The sequence below is a fragment of the Eleutherodactylus coqui genome, chromosome 4, assembly GCF_035609145.1.
Source record: "Eleutherodactylus coqui strain aEleCoq1 chromosome 4, aEleCoq1.hap1, whole genome shotgun sequence".
Classification (NCBI taxonomy): domain Eukaryota; kingdom Metazoa; phylum Chordata; class Amphibia; order Anura; family Eleutherodactylidae; genus Eleutherodactylus; species Eleutherodactylus coqui.
In genome coordinates, this window is record NC_089840.1 from 28,306,902 (window position 1) to 28,322,575 (window position 15,674).

The window sequence follows — 15,674 nt, forward strand, 5'->3', positions numbered from 1 at the left end:
CGAGAAAATCACGTCTTTTCCCGCCGCGTGCAAATGAACAAGCCCTGCCGGTGGAAACAGTACAGTAAAATAAGCCAATACAAGTGCGTCGTTCGTTCCGCAAAAACACGTGTCTGAGGCGTGCGCCAATGTGCATTCGCTCGTGTGAAGGAGCCCTAATACTGGAGTTTGTATGTGGTGGAGGGTCCTTATAGCATCAGCTGGAGAACCTGCATACATCTACATAAACAATACTACATGCTGTGCCTCTAGTTTACCACTAAGGGGCAGTGTTGTACCGGTTATTGCATTCGCCTCTTAATGAGCTAATTGGGAATTCTGCCATTCGCCGGAGTCGGGATATTAAATCTGCGCTGATTGTTGAGGTTTTGCACTCAAGCAGATTTTGTGAATGAAAATAATGTCATTATTTGATTTTCACATCAGTCTAAGAAGAAAGTCATTTGCATATTGGAGGTTCATTTGCATATCCGCCAACTTCATTCTTTTTCTCAGTGAAGTTGTCATAAATATAGAAACTGAATTGGAGAGCGAATATCCGAGCCGCGCAAAAGCGTTTGACTCTTACTGTAACTTCTTACAGCACAAAATCCGTAACCAGAAGTCAACAATCATCGTGTGATGTCACTGCGACAACCGGGTGACAGCGAGAGTGACAGAAGCGTCCTGCATTCCAGATCCGCCTGTTTATGGAGAGCAGCAGGGAATGGAAAGGGCTTCTTCAGACGACCGTATTTGCGCACGGTTTTGTGCACGTAAATTATAAACGCACAATGCGCCGAGAATTAACCCCTTGATGTCCGTGGATTCGTTCTCATGGATGTTTCAAGCACGCTCAAAAAAATAGTTCCTGCTAAATCTTTCTGCGTGCGGTCCTATGTGCTGGTTCACACGGGGAAGAAATCTCGCGGAATGTCCGCAGTGGGACCGCACGGAAATTCCACGAGGTTTCCATGGCGTAAAATTTGGCACAGGATTCCGCTGTGGAATTCTCTCTCCATAGAGAGAAGAGAGACAGCAGTAGAAATGGCGCTAAAATTGACATCTTGCGGATTTGAATTCCTCGCCGCATGTCAGTTTCCATGCGGCTTCTCCACAGCGGACTGTCGTCAGCGAGTAAAGTAATTTTTTTACAAATCTCGTCCACTTTGCTGCTCAGTCTCAGGCTTCAAAATGCAAGGGTTCGAACGGAGGGTTCACACGAAAATTCGTCGCCAATTTCGCAGTAAATGCCGCCATTTGTGAACCCAACTTAAGCTCACGATACCATTGTGCTATGCAGGGAGCGCGATCGGAGGCTATCGCGCCTATAATATTGCGTTTTACTGTACTTTTTGCGTTCGGTTCTTGTTTGAGTAAGCGGGCCAGCCTACGTAGTCCCAGGTGTTATGTGAAATCATGCATTTCAGTGCGCAATTTCGTGCAGTTGGGGGCCTTTGGTACACAATTGCGCAGCAAAACAGAACACCAGTTTTTTTTTCCGTATGGAATAAAAGCACACAGTGTGACGGAACCTATTTAAATTAGTGGGTCTATTCGCTGCGTATTCCACACGCAGACTTTGTGGGCTCCAATACGTACGCAACTGCACCCGTCTGTGGCCGCCCTAACCCCTGTACATTACGTTGGTGTGTAACACGCACCAGGATGGGACATGCTGTGAAAAAATGCAGGTCTGAGTGGCCTAATAGAAATCAATGGGCTATTGTCATCGCGTGTTGCACACGTGAATATAACAATGTGCCCGCGTGAGCCTGGCCTAAGGTCATGACTTGACATATTCGCTGGCGCCTCTGTTCAGGGCAGCTGGCACAGATGTGGCATGAGATGCTGGACAAAATAGTATGGGGGGCTTCTGTTCAGTAAAATGCCAGAGGAGAATCCAGAAGCAGCTCGGGTCCGGCGCTGGTGTGATCTGAGCCTCACCAGGCAGATTTAGGAAAACTGGATGCTGAGTCGGAGGGAGCTGTAGCAGCCAATAGTATGAGCCGTATCGGTTGTGACCGGACTTTCCCAGGGTTAGATGACAGCCGCATCGCACTCATATTAATGAACGTAAAACTTGTACTTGTTCCCTAAGCGGCGCAGAGAGAGGAAAGTCTGGGAATTCAAACTGATAAGAACTTTCCAATCATTGATGCAAGGACTCAATTTAATGTCTGGTTTTATAACTCACTAGTAGAACGCGAGCTCCAGGACGGCACAAAGGACACTTTGATGATGTGAAAGTTCAAACAGTCCATGGATCAGAGCGAGGCAGAATACTTTCCGATTCTGAAAAAATCTTTACACAACCCATTGAGCATATATACACTCTTAAATCTAGAGACCTAGGGGTGATAAGTAGGATAATGCTCAACCACACACACAGGAGTGTCACAGGAATACCTCCACAATATTGTCTGCCCAGAAGCCGTTCAGGTCTGTTCATGGATGCCCAGTCACCAAATTTATCACAAATAGAACATTATGGGACCATCGGAGATGCCAACTTCGACAGCCTACGAATTTGCATCTAGAGGCTCAGTTACAGCAAATGAGGAGTAATATGTCACAGAATACTATACAGAACCTGTATGCCTCCTTGCCCACCCATATCACATCTTGTATCCAAGCTAGAGGCGGTACAGCAGGGTACTAGAGCCTTCATGCCCGCCCGTATCACATCTTGTATCCAAGCTAGAGGTGGTACAACAGGGTACTAGAGCCTCCATGCCCACCTGCATCACGTCTTGTATCCAAGCTACAGGTGGTACAACAAGGTACTAGAGCCTCCATGCCTGCCCGTATCACATCTTGTATCCAAGCTAGAGGCGGTACAACAGGGTACTAGAGCCTCCATGCCCTCCTGTATCACATCTTGTATCCAAGCTAGAGGCGGTACAACAAGGTAATAGAGAATGCCCTGAAGTGTTCAATTTTCCACAATAAATTCTCCTTTTGCTGTTATATTGTCATCACTTACCTATATCAGCGTTACAATCACACAGATAAAGTTTCATTCCATTCGGGCATCTTCTAGGGGTCGGAGCTGACAATCAGTGTAATAAGCTTTGTATGCTAGTTTTCTGGTGGGAAAAAAGTTGCGGTTTTGGGGCATTAAGCCAGACCCCCTAGATTTATCAAAAAGTAGGTAGGACCTTATAATAGGGTTCTTAGCCCATCACATTTACTATTATGTACAAGAGTGTTAGAATATTATATGTTATAATGATTAATAACTTCAGAAGGGTCGGTGATCCAGGATTGTTCCCATCACCAGATTGGAGTCAGGAAGGAAATTTTTTCCCATAAATGAGGAAAATGTGCTTCTACCTCATTGGGGCTTTTTTGCCTTTCTCTGGATCAACATTGGGGGGTAATAGGCTAAACTGGATGGACAGAGGACTTTTTTCAGGCTTACATACTATGTTACTATGTTGCACCAGGAATTGCCATACATAATAGCAGAAACCTATGCCAGTTCAGAGTTGGTGTAGGTTTTTACCTGAAGCTCAGAGGTTTTACGAAGTGTGACAAATATATTGCGAGATACAAGCCTCTTATTACATTTGTCTCAGCATTGCCAGTGCATGGTTTACTTAGAACAGAGGATGAACCAACATGAGTAAATATGCCCCATTGTATACAAAGAAGTCTTCCAGTGTTAATGATGGATCTGTGAATAATTGTTTAGAATTAATGCTAAAAAATGAGAAAAACAAAAAAAAATTTAAAACCATAAAAAGCAAAAATATAAAATCATTAAGAAAAACAAAAGGCATAAAAGTGTACAAAAAATCTGCAATAACAGTGGATGGACACAAGGAGGGAGGTCCACACCTCCTGCCCTGGAAGGATTATCATGCTGTAGACGCTTCCGTATTTTAATAGTTTATGACAATTGAAAAAAATGACCGACGACCCTTTTCTACAACGTGGGGAGTTTTTTCTCGCAGCGGGCATTCTTACTAGTAAATATACGGACACACAAATATTCAGACAATTATAAAGATCTCTTGTGGAGATGAGAAGATTTGCTTTTGGCACATTTATGACAATAAGAGGTAAATCACGTCTCGCATTGTGCTTCAAGCATCAGTGAATTGGGTGAATAGGCGGAATAGCAAACAAATCAGTTCCGTGACCCCTAATATATAGTAATGTCTCAATGTTTCTCCTAAATGTATTATAGTAAGGTGATACAGCTATTCTTCATTTCTTCTCTGTCAGAGTTCAGTCCGTACAGTACAGGAGATAACCTTTCAGTATAACGAATAGTGAGCGTACAAAGGTCCTCACATCTAAACCAAGTGCAGAGCGCTCACTACACTGAGGCCGTGGGGACCTCAGACTCCCATAGTTGCACCTTTGGAACCACTTAAATATTATCTGATATCTATATATATATAAACACGAAAGCCCTCACTGACTGACTGACTGACTGATTCACTCACTGACTCGCCACTAATTCTCCAACTTCCCGATGTCGTAGAAACATGAAATTTGGCACAAGTATAGATTATGTCCAAAATAGGAAAAGTAAATCAGTCCCAAATCGATTATTCAATTCTAGCGCAAAAGAATTAGCGTCTAAATTTTATGTACAGAATCTAATTCTCTCACTTCCCGATGTCATAGAAACGTGAAATTTGGCGCGAGCATTGATTATGTCATAAATAGGAAAAGTTAATGGGTCCCAACTCAATTATTCAATTCTAAGTGCAAAAGAATTAGCGTTCAAATTTTACGTACGGAATGTAATTCTCTCACTTCCTGATGCAAAAAATAATTACACAAATTTTTACCGCACAAATGTGAAATTTGCCATGACCATTCTTTGCATACTAAATATTGGAAATTTAAAGGGTTGCAACTTGATTATTCAATCCTATGCATAAAGGTAAGTGACCCCCTATGTAATGTAACTAATAACACACATCTGTACTGCACAAACTTGAAATTTGGCATGACCATTCCTATGTTATGTAACTAATAACATATCTGTATCATGCAATATATGAGACAGTTATCTTCTCAGCAAAACAAAACGCATTTAGATATATGAGTATATACTGACAGGAATAAAACTGACTGTCGTATGTATTGAAAGGCTGTAAAGTACAAAAGGAAGTGAACATGGACTAATGGGATGGAGTATGCCTTTAAGTATAACAAGGGGCTGCAACCTTCAGTCTGGGTAGGAAAGTTGAACGAAAAGGGGCGTTACCTTTCAGGAAAAAAATGAGGAGAGTGTGTGAGGTGGACATTCTGTGGGGTGACATTTTCACATACAGTCTGAGATAAATCTCTCTCCTATCTGCCTATACACTGAGAGGAATCTATCTGATCTGTGTGTTATGAGCAGCGTGTGTGAGGTGGACATGCTGTGGGGTGACATTTTCAAAAAACGACCTTTTTAGTTTTAACGAGGAATTATTATTTCCTTTTAAAATTCAATTGTTTCCTTATTTGTTTTTCACAAATCTTTTAAATTTTATTTTTTATTTTACATAAAGGAAACCTCGCATGGTTACCTCCACGTGGTGTTTCCTGGGTAACGCAAAGAACCATGCAAAATGGTGAACATATTTTTTTCCTCGATATCTCTAAAGTAACCACGACTTCATAAGAATTTCCGTGTGAACCGAGCGAAGCCAGGTATATCAGCTAGTAATTAATAGAGGAGAGTAGCGGAGTTGAAATCAGATTTAGGACCACCACGGTCCTGACGTCATGACAAGTCAATCTCTATTCTGTCTCTGTTAACGACATAACAATGCCATAGATATATAAGATGCAGGTGTAGATGTTGTGAATGGCGCAGTAGTGGTCATCAGATCAACACTTGTAATTGTGGAGGAGACTTCCTCTCCTTCCACTTACTGGGGCACTCTCTGGGCCTGAGCACACAGTCCATCCATGGTCCTTATTGCCCTTAGGTCCTCCAGTTTGCTGGAGACCGCTCACCCGTTACATCAGTCACTGCACCAATCTTTCATTCAGCCTCTCAGTCAACTTATGCCTTTGGCTCGCTTGCCCCTTTCAGTTATTGGGCTCCTTTCACTTGGGTCAGATTCTGCTCCTTCACCTGTTGTAGCCATCACTGCAGCTAGGTTTCTCTTACTCATGGAACCACTGTCCTCTTGGGTTTACACAGGGGTCCCTCACACACCAAGGAAGGGCCCTTCTCTGCGTCTCCAGCAGGGGAATGCAGTCTGCTATGCGTCTCACACTGCCAGACAGCCTCCGTCACTTCTACTATGCAATCTGTTGTGCCACACTGCTCTCCTAGTAATGGTGCCTGTCTGGCATTATTACAAGTCCCTCCTATTTCTGCTGTGTAGTGGCCCGAAATACCTATATCTGGCCCCTCCATAATTGTCTTAAATGTCATGTCTGCACTGTGGATGCTCTGTGCAAATTGTCTTGTCACTAGTTATGTGTATTGCACAGCTGCAGCAAGTGAGAGGTTAATGTCTGTGAATGTCTGGGTTATGTCTGGAAATATAACAATTTGTGATGTCATGTGAGTATGATTGATATATGTGAATGCAAGGTGCAAATGAAGAGAGAACCTGCTTGACTATGTTGAAGAAAGAAGGAGTGAGTGCCGGCCACATGAGGGTACCACCAACCCTCATGTGGTGAAGAATGAAAGCGGAAGAGAGGTATCCTGGAGGTCTATTCCCTGGACCCACTGTGAAAGTACAAAAGAAGGGGAAAAAGGAGTCGTGCGGTATCTGGAATCCTACAGAAGGGAGTGTTCAGTGGAGTGTTCTTGTCCTCCCCCGGAGTGTGTGTGCCCAGGAGCGAAGTCATACAGATAACTCGACTGTAGGCCCGGTTTCATCCTGTGTTTCCTCCGTGCCCTTTTCAGTTGTTTCCTGCACTGTGTGTGAATCTGTCTACAACTTCTAAGCCCATGTTAAGATATTTATTGCAAGTAAAGTTCCGGTTGTTGACCGTTCCCAGCAACTGAGTGTTATCAAGTTATCCCATGTATGAACTGTCTTATTTCCCATCGGATATCTCGCGGGGCAAGGAATGGTGGTGTCACCCATGACAAAACTCTACAAGTCCATGACACAACTTCTTCAAGTAACCGCTGCACCAGCGTTGCCTGGAGAGGCCTGTCAGGGCCTTGGCCAAATGTCACACGCGTCCCTCAAGGGAGGAGTTGGTAATGCCACCTTGACCCTAAACAGCTACCCCACCATCTCCTCAGGGGTGTGCCTTGCGCCTTGGTTGCTGCAGCTGTTATTGGTGATGTGCTAGATGCTTCATCAGGTGAATTGCAAAAGTCCTAATGAGGCTGGGTCTTCAGGGCTGGTGTCACGCTGGTCACGTCACCACCCGCACTGCTCAAGAGGGCAAGGCTTCTGCTGACGTGCCATTTGTGTCATCCCAGTGGAAAGGGTTTAGCCCAGTGCCCATCACAGCTCATATCTTCAGTGGAGGGGTGAGCTCCGGCACCACCTTATAGGTGTGCAAGTAAATTCATGAATATTTCATCAGTTTTGCTCTTTATTAGTTACCATATTGTGACACTGCACTGAAATGTATCGAATTGTCATATAAAAGAAACAATGCAGAAGACGACTCAGAACGTATCCTCACCATGGAGTACGTATGACAAATATGCAACTCACCGCTGCACAGATGTAATTGACTGTGAACAATTCACTATATCTCTTTACAAGCAGATCAGATGACATCTCTATTACAACCGATGTCTCCGGATGAAGAATGTGAGCCATGAATGAAATCCGAACTGCATGGACACCCAGGTAGCTGGACAATAACCATCCAGGTGGGAGAGTATAAGATAGTCCAGTAATAAGGAGTTATGGCTCATGTCACTGACAACTGTGTTATTATACCTGGTCTCCTCATAAAATTCTCAGAATGTGATAGATATTGCGCTTATTTTTTTTCGGATTTCAGGACTTTTATATTGTCTGGTAATAATACAAAAAAAATGTGTTTGTGCCGGTTTCTCTATTTCCTGTAAGATGAATTTCTGTAGGCACAATTTGCCAGCATTATAAAGACTCTTCAAGTGTACTTACTAGGAGAACCTGTGATAGAGACGGCTTCTTTATCCCATCAGATGCCCCATTAACAGCAACCAGTAGTGCATTAGTTAAATTCCAAAGTCGGTGAGCCACTGTGACCGGATGGCTGATTAAAGACTTGTGGACTAGCCTGTTGGATGGAGCTGGGAGCAGCATAGCGACTGAAGGTGGGATACAAATTTCATTATTTAGGCTATAGTAGTGCATTAGTACCCACCGAGAAGTACCTGGAAGTCTCTTTAAGTGCCATAATATACAGTATATAGTGCTGAGCCATGTAAGAACTTCGGAGGATCCAAGGTCTCAGCAGATTCCTCCAGTTGGTCAATGCCACTGGCTGGACACATACTGTGTATCTCTTGGTAAGAGATAGTAGGAAGACTGGGCAGAATTCTTGCTTAAAACAATCTTTATTGGAAACTGGTACATTTTGGCAACATCATAGTCTCTTATATTGATGACAGCAGCAACTGGAGTCACTTGGGCATTTGATTGCACTCTGGCACGTCTCGCAATATCAAGCTCAGTGCTTTTTTGCTTCCTTTCCAGGTGGCACTCTTCTGACCGCACCGGTTACCTTCTGGTACTCTGCAGGGAGCATCTTCACAATACCACCACTTGTCACCTCACTTGTCACAGGGCATGCATGTCCTCCATCAAGATACACCACAGCCACATCACCAGATGTACTCCACCCGGTGCTGCTCCTCCCTATTGCAATAGCCACCATAAAGGAGTTTCCCATGAACAATACTTATTCCCTATCCGCAAGATAGGAGATGAGTGTATAATCAATGTGGTCCAACTGCTGGTACCCTTGCTGATCACAAGGATGAGGGTCCTGCATTCCCCTGTCTAGATCTGCTGCCGTTCTATTCAACTCTATGGGACAGACAAAGATAGTGGAGGACAGTTCTCAGTTGCCTCCAGCAGTCCCATAAAGCTGAATAAAGTGGCCTCAAACATGAACAACTGTCACTCCATTCAGTTAGGCGGCCACAGGACCCTGATTCTTGCGATTGGCGCCCTTTCCTGCAACTAGGCTAGGTTCACTGAAGGATCTGTTTGAAGCCTCCAGCTCAAATCCAGCATAAAATCCCAGATAAAATAGCACAGCATGTTGTATTATTTCATCCGAGGAACTGCCAGGCAGCATGTCAAAAGCCGGTTGGACTAATTACAGTCAATGGGATCCACCCTGTCCTAGTTCAGTTCCGACATGTACTGGATCTGGTACTTCTGGTTCCTCTCTTGGTCGTCTTCTAGAACAGAGCCAAACAGGAGCCCATAGTTCTAGTGTGAACCTAGCTGTTGTTCAGGTATCTCCTGTCCTGTAAATAGGGCACAAGTATTGTTCGTGGGAAAAGGTCTTTAATGTTAGAGCACAATTCTAATGGCCGATTAGTCCAAAGGGACTGTAGCCTCTTCTCAGGCCAGTGATGTCACGTTCATCATCACATGGTCTGATAGCAGCTCCGTTCCATTCAAGTGAATGCCGTTCATTTGCTATACCAGGCACAGCTGCTTTACAAGGCATCGCGCTATGCTTGGTAAGAACCAAAGTGGCTATAGCGATCGCTCGAACACTGCTTTTACTTCAATGCTGATCGCTGGGGGTTCTGATAAGTGGGCCCCCGTAGTCTGATATTGGTTACCTATGACACAGTGCATATTCTTCGCTATGGAGTCAGCACCGAACTTCTGCCATAGAGTAAAGTACAGTAAAAGTAAATGGGCTTAAAACAAACCTCCTTCACAAACTAGTTGGATATGTGGCTTTTCATAAGGGCTCACAAGTTTGATGTACACCATGCTTTTATCTGGTCTGCTTCGGATAATTAATTTTGTTCTAAAGGTGCCCCTACACTTTCCGTATAATCTTTTGGCCAACAGCTATTTCTCGGCTTAGTGCTCATGGATTTTCAAGGGGGAAAGTAAAGAAAAGCCGCTGTCTGATACCTCTAGTGGCGACGTCATCTGCCGGGTTAGAGTTGGGAGGTCTCCGTATACGTACCGTTAAAAAATGGTGGGTGCAGTCAACTTTTCTGTAATGTACATAGAGGCCTTAGGGGCCCTTAACAAGAAGCACAGACTGTTCCACTGCTAGGACCCTCCACTGATCATCTAAAATTTGCAAGGATGTCTGGAACCCCATACTCAACTGATGTACAGAGATAACACCAGGAAAATGCATCATTACATGGGTACCAACGGGCTGTGTGTTATAATAGAGAGCCTGGCATGTCAGTAGATTACACAAATTCAGTTGCACTAAATGATTGACTTCTCCTAACTCAGAATTCCATTATAGCATATTTAACCCTTTGCAATCCATTTTTGGATTCAGGGTTTCCTAGGGGGTTTTCTCTTTCTATCATTATACAATGGTGCCATCTGCTGGCTAGAGCCAGTACTGCGATATGGGACATGCTGGAGAGGCCCCCCGACAACAGAGCGGCCACTAATCTACAGTAAGAATACCTTGCCGGACGTCTTCTGACATCAGAGCTGTACAGCCTTCAATCAGAATGTCTTTAGACGTCAGACAGTGGATTGGAAAGGGATAAAAATGAGTTTTCTTAGCCTAACAAGGCAGAGATGTAACTCAAGCATGTGGAGTCCAATGCACATCTGTAAAGGCCTTTAGCTACCCTATATGCAACCTCTGCACCCATGTAACTCTACCTCTGTGATAAACCCTTTAAGTAAAAGGGTTTTCCCAAGATTGAAAGTCGTCCCCTAACCAAAGGATAGGGACTAAATGTCTGAATGGTGGGGGTCTGATTGCTGAGATGGAGGCCTATACTGAGAACAACTGAACTCAACAATCTCCAGGAATTGCATTGGAATGACGTGGGTCGGGAGGGGTAACATTACTCCTTAGGGAGAGCACTAAGACGGTGTGTGAGGAGACTTGTAAGGCTATGCTCCTCTGGATAATATGCAAATAAGGAAGATGGAAGAATACCTCTGCAGCACCACCTATTGGACTGCACACTGATGAGGGGCAAAAACTTGGAAACAGCTGTCGGTTTATGGATTCTGGCTTGGTTTTCAATTTGGAATCATTGTTCTACAGACCTGTATAAAAAGGGTCACGCATTGATTTGAAGGAATGCTGCCATCCAATAGGTGGCGCTGCTGAGATATTCCTCCAATTTCCTTATTCTCAATGACTGGAGTGGCACTGCGTGTGCTTGGTTGCCACTCCATTCATTCAGCGATACACATGGGGTTCCCAGCAGTCCGAAACCCACTAATCAGAAACTTATCACCTATCCTGTGTATAGGGGATATCTTTCAGTATAGGAAAACCCCTTGACAGGAGCAGCCCATTGCAACAACTACAAGAACTGGAGCAAAAATATAAATATATATATTTCTTCTCCCAATGAGTTGTGAAATGAGTTGATGGGGAAAATAGTACTAAATGCAGCTCTATTTTACCTGTCACAATGGACATACGAGCAGAGCCTGACAGATCCCATCATAAATTAATGGGGCCTGTCAGATGCCACTGGGATCCTGTCATGTGATAAATCTCCTTTAGTATGACACTCTCCTATGCAACAGGCCAGTTGGTTGTTTTGTCCTTATGGTGTGATCACTCAGTATTGGAGTTGAGGCCGGCCTCACTTACAGTTGTATTGTATGGGAATTGCTGCATCCACTAACCTAGGCTGCTTTAGGTCAGGACTACAACTCCACCTTGTTCTCTATTTGCTACTGATCACAGTTCAGATGCCTCACTCAGTTTGGGTAATAGCACAGCCACTTTTATCTCTCAGCGCTCACTGTCCTCTCCAAATAGCGCCTCCACATACAGGCTCTGTGCTACTGCTGCTTCTACCTTCTGATGTTACCCTCTACCTTTCACTTGCAGGCAGCAGCTCCTTTCACACACACACTGAGTCTCAGTGCGCTCCCCCTCTGACGTAGTAGAAATTTCTTTTCTATCCCAAGTGCCAGCTAATCAGTTCTATACATGCCCATTTTAAGTGTATCAAAATTTGGTGCAGATTTTGGTATTTGATAATTTAGCACAAATTTTGGGGCATCTCTCAGTGCATTGCCATGAGAAGAGTTTAACACTTTAGAGTAGCCCCTTACAACAGTGTGAAAAACATTGCAAGGGATGACATGTGGTGTTGCTAAATGTGTCACTTGACTGTAATGACGGCTTGGCAATAATATGCAGACTGGGTGGGTGGGCTGGGGCAAAAAATTAAGAGTGATCCAGATACACAGAAGACATACCAACAGACTACTTTACTTGCCAAAGCAGGAAGCAACTCAACTGGGCAGATGGCCAGGAGTCTATCTCAACTACCTGGGATGGGCAGGAAGGAAGGCAGGTACCAGTGTAGGGAGTGGACACCGACTTAGGGTCATTTCACATCTGTGTTGGAGCCTTCGGTTGGCAAATCCGGCACAAAATACCAAAAGAAAAAGTGCTGCATGCGTAGCTGGGGGGAAAGCAAATGCAGCCCATTATAGTCAATGGGGTCCATTTGGCACTGTTCGGTTCTGTCCTCAGATACAGCCTTTCGGCAGGAGAGCAGGAAATCGGAACTCTGAGTACAGATGTAAAAACACAGATGTGAAAACACCCTAACTTGGTCCACAGTCGTGACTCATCTCAGTGACACACACAAAACAAGTCAGGTCTGCAGGACCAACATTGCTCCTCTACCTGGTTCTGCAGGTCACAGCGCATCTCCATTCTACTCTTTAACATGTACTCTGGCACAAACTTCCCTACTGGAAACTCACCACCAGAGTGATGTACATTTCCCTCAAGGTACTAAACTCTACCCCTCTTTGCTTCTTACGGGGTCTCCTATAGCTACTAAGGGGCCGCTAGTCTGCAATGCAACACACAACACAACATAATGTCAAAGCAAGTGCATGACCTTCCATGAGGACAATCCGTGTGTAGTCAGAGCCTTATACATTTGCCCCATTGTGTTCAGTATCATAACTAATTAGGTTACATTAATTGGAGCTACTAGGTGTCCACATTTAACCGCGTACCCTGATCACTCACCTCGCCTCTAATTAGACTCTGATAACAGAAGACATTATGCTTCACCCATCGTCAGCGATTCCTACCTTCTGTGACATAATTGGTGAGCTCTGAGCCTCGGGAAACCAACGTCTGCTGGAAAGTGTTACAATTCATTCTGGAGGGGATGCAGAATATTGATTCCAGTCGTCTAGGTTAATTTCCTTAAAGAAGATGTGTGATTTTTACTTAACTAATAAACACTGGCATAATTAGAGCGCTAACAGCGCCATATGTTAGGGCGTCCTGCGGGAACGTCTTAAAAAAACACTTGGTCTTCACTTTGCTGTTTGAAAAAATAAATGAAAGCTTCTTAAGGAACATTCTGCCGAGAAATTCTAAGCAATGTGTATTTTATCCGCAGCTGTAATATCTTCTTATACACACACTGAGAGGGGATTTTATTAGAGCCCCCCATCCAGTAGTTTATTGGACCTCCTTTGGCCTTAAGAACCACAGCAATTCGTCATGGTGTAGATTCCTCTAGGTGATGAAATCGTTCTGCAGGAACATCGGCCCATGTGGACAGGAAGCATCGTGTACTTGCTACAAATTAGATGGAGGTGCCGACACGCTCTGACCAGCTAACAGGAAGGGGTCATCAATTCATGCCGCTTGTGTCAAAACCTCCTATCAGCACAGTGCAAGAGAAATCTGGATCCGTCACACCAGATGATGTTTTCCGCTGCTGAGTGATACAATTTTTTTGTTCTTTTGCCCACTTGAGTCTCGCTTTCCTGTTTCTCTTAGACACAATGGCGCTGAAACTAGTCATCTGCTGTTATAGACCATCTTGGCTTAGAAATGGTGAGTTTTGCGTTCTTTAGTTTGAGCACTAGCATTGTATTTGGCTACACTTTGCTAGACTGGCAGTGCCTATTCATCAGAACGATTCTTGACGTCCTCCTCTGACCCCTTTCAGTGATAAGTTGTTTCCATCAACTGGATCCCCTTTCCCTGGCTGTTTTTCTTGATCACTGCATTCTTGGTATATCTGCAAGGCTAGCAATGAAATCCTTGCCCTGGCTAGTCTAGCATTGATGACCAGAGCTTGCTAGAGGTCATTCAGATCGCTCGATTTTCCTGTTTTATCAAGGATTCACACTCAAAATGATCCATGGAAAACTTGTCCCTTGATTGTATGCTGTACTCCGGGGTCATGGGCTTAATTTCCACACAGGATAGGTCATCAATAGTCAATCAGCGAGGGTCAGCTGCTCAGGACCCCTGCTGTTCCAGTATATAGAGCCGGAAGCAGACAGCTCCATATGCTTTGCATACACCTGGCTTGGTATAGCAGCAGGGTGGGGGATGTTATATTACCTGTTTTCCATCCTCGGTATGACTGTCCCATAGATCTCCTGTCCGGACCCTGTTTTCAACCATGCAATATATCAGCCACAATCTTATAACTACCAATAGCCCAATGTACATCAGTAGGCAGGGGAACTTCACATTCCTCTCTGATTGGTCATGGCTGCTCACATAAGCAACCCTGTCCAATCAGGGAGCAGGTGTAGTGCATTGGCAGTTTAAAACACTAACCATACAGAAGTTTAAGTTGGCCCTCTCGGACTACCAAAAACAGGGCATGGAACCAGCAGAGCAGAAGACAGATGGTAGATCATTTAACCTCCCTCCAAGGTCCCTGGATAGAATTTTCTCGCAGAACCAGTGGGTCGCTTTAGACTTATAACTCCTTTTAAAAAATGAATAAACAAATTAAATAGAATAAAATCTATTTTCTAATATCAAAATCATCTTCCCATTAAACGGCGCAACACTTTGCGGGCCCCTCAGATGTTAACATCTTGCCTGTAACAAAAAAAAAAAAAACAGGCTACGTAACAAGAAAAACAAAGCTGATATGTCGAATGACTTCTCTGGAGAGCCTTTAAAGCTGCGGAGTTACACATCTGTAATATGAAAGCACTTGGCTGGATGTTCCGCGAAACAGATTGGCTGTTTACACGCAACGAAGACTACTGCACAGATATACGAAGCCCGCGTTACCTGTAAATGTTGCAACAAATATTTACCGTGAAGCAATAAAAGGAATTCAATTAACATTCTGTTTGTTGTGTTGCCGTCTCCACCGTAATCTCTAACTTTTTTGTTTTTAAATATTCATCAGCCCAACTCAATATAGCGCACTTTTTACGTATGCACGCGGCAGAACGAAAACCGAATTTGCAAAACCTGAGATTCAATTATCCTACTTAAATGCAGCAAGATTAGGCAATTGCCGCACAGATTTACGTGAATGAATATTCCAAAAACAGGAAGGCAGGCGACGAGGAAACACGACTAAATAACTTTCGCAGGCAGAACTTTAACACGTTCGTGTCAGCGCGGCGGCAGAATTAATGGAGTTGCGTTTTGGCCATCATCCAAATTACAATTTTAGGAAATTGATTTTCCCTTAGTGATTAAATGAAGTAACCGAGGTCGTCACACTATTAAATATGAGATTCCGTACACGTGATTGATCGTAATCTCCGTGTAAATCCTCTTGATTTAAAGATTAATGTTTATTCTTTGCTTTGAATTTA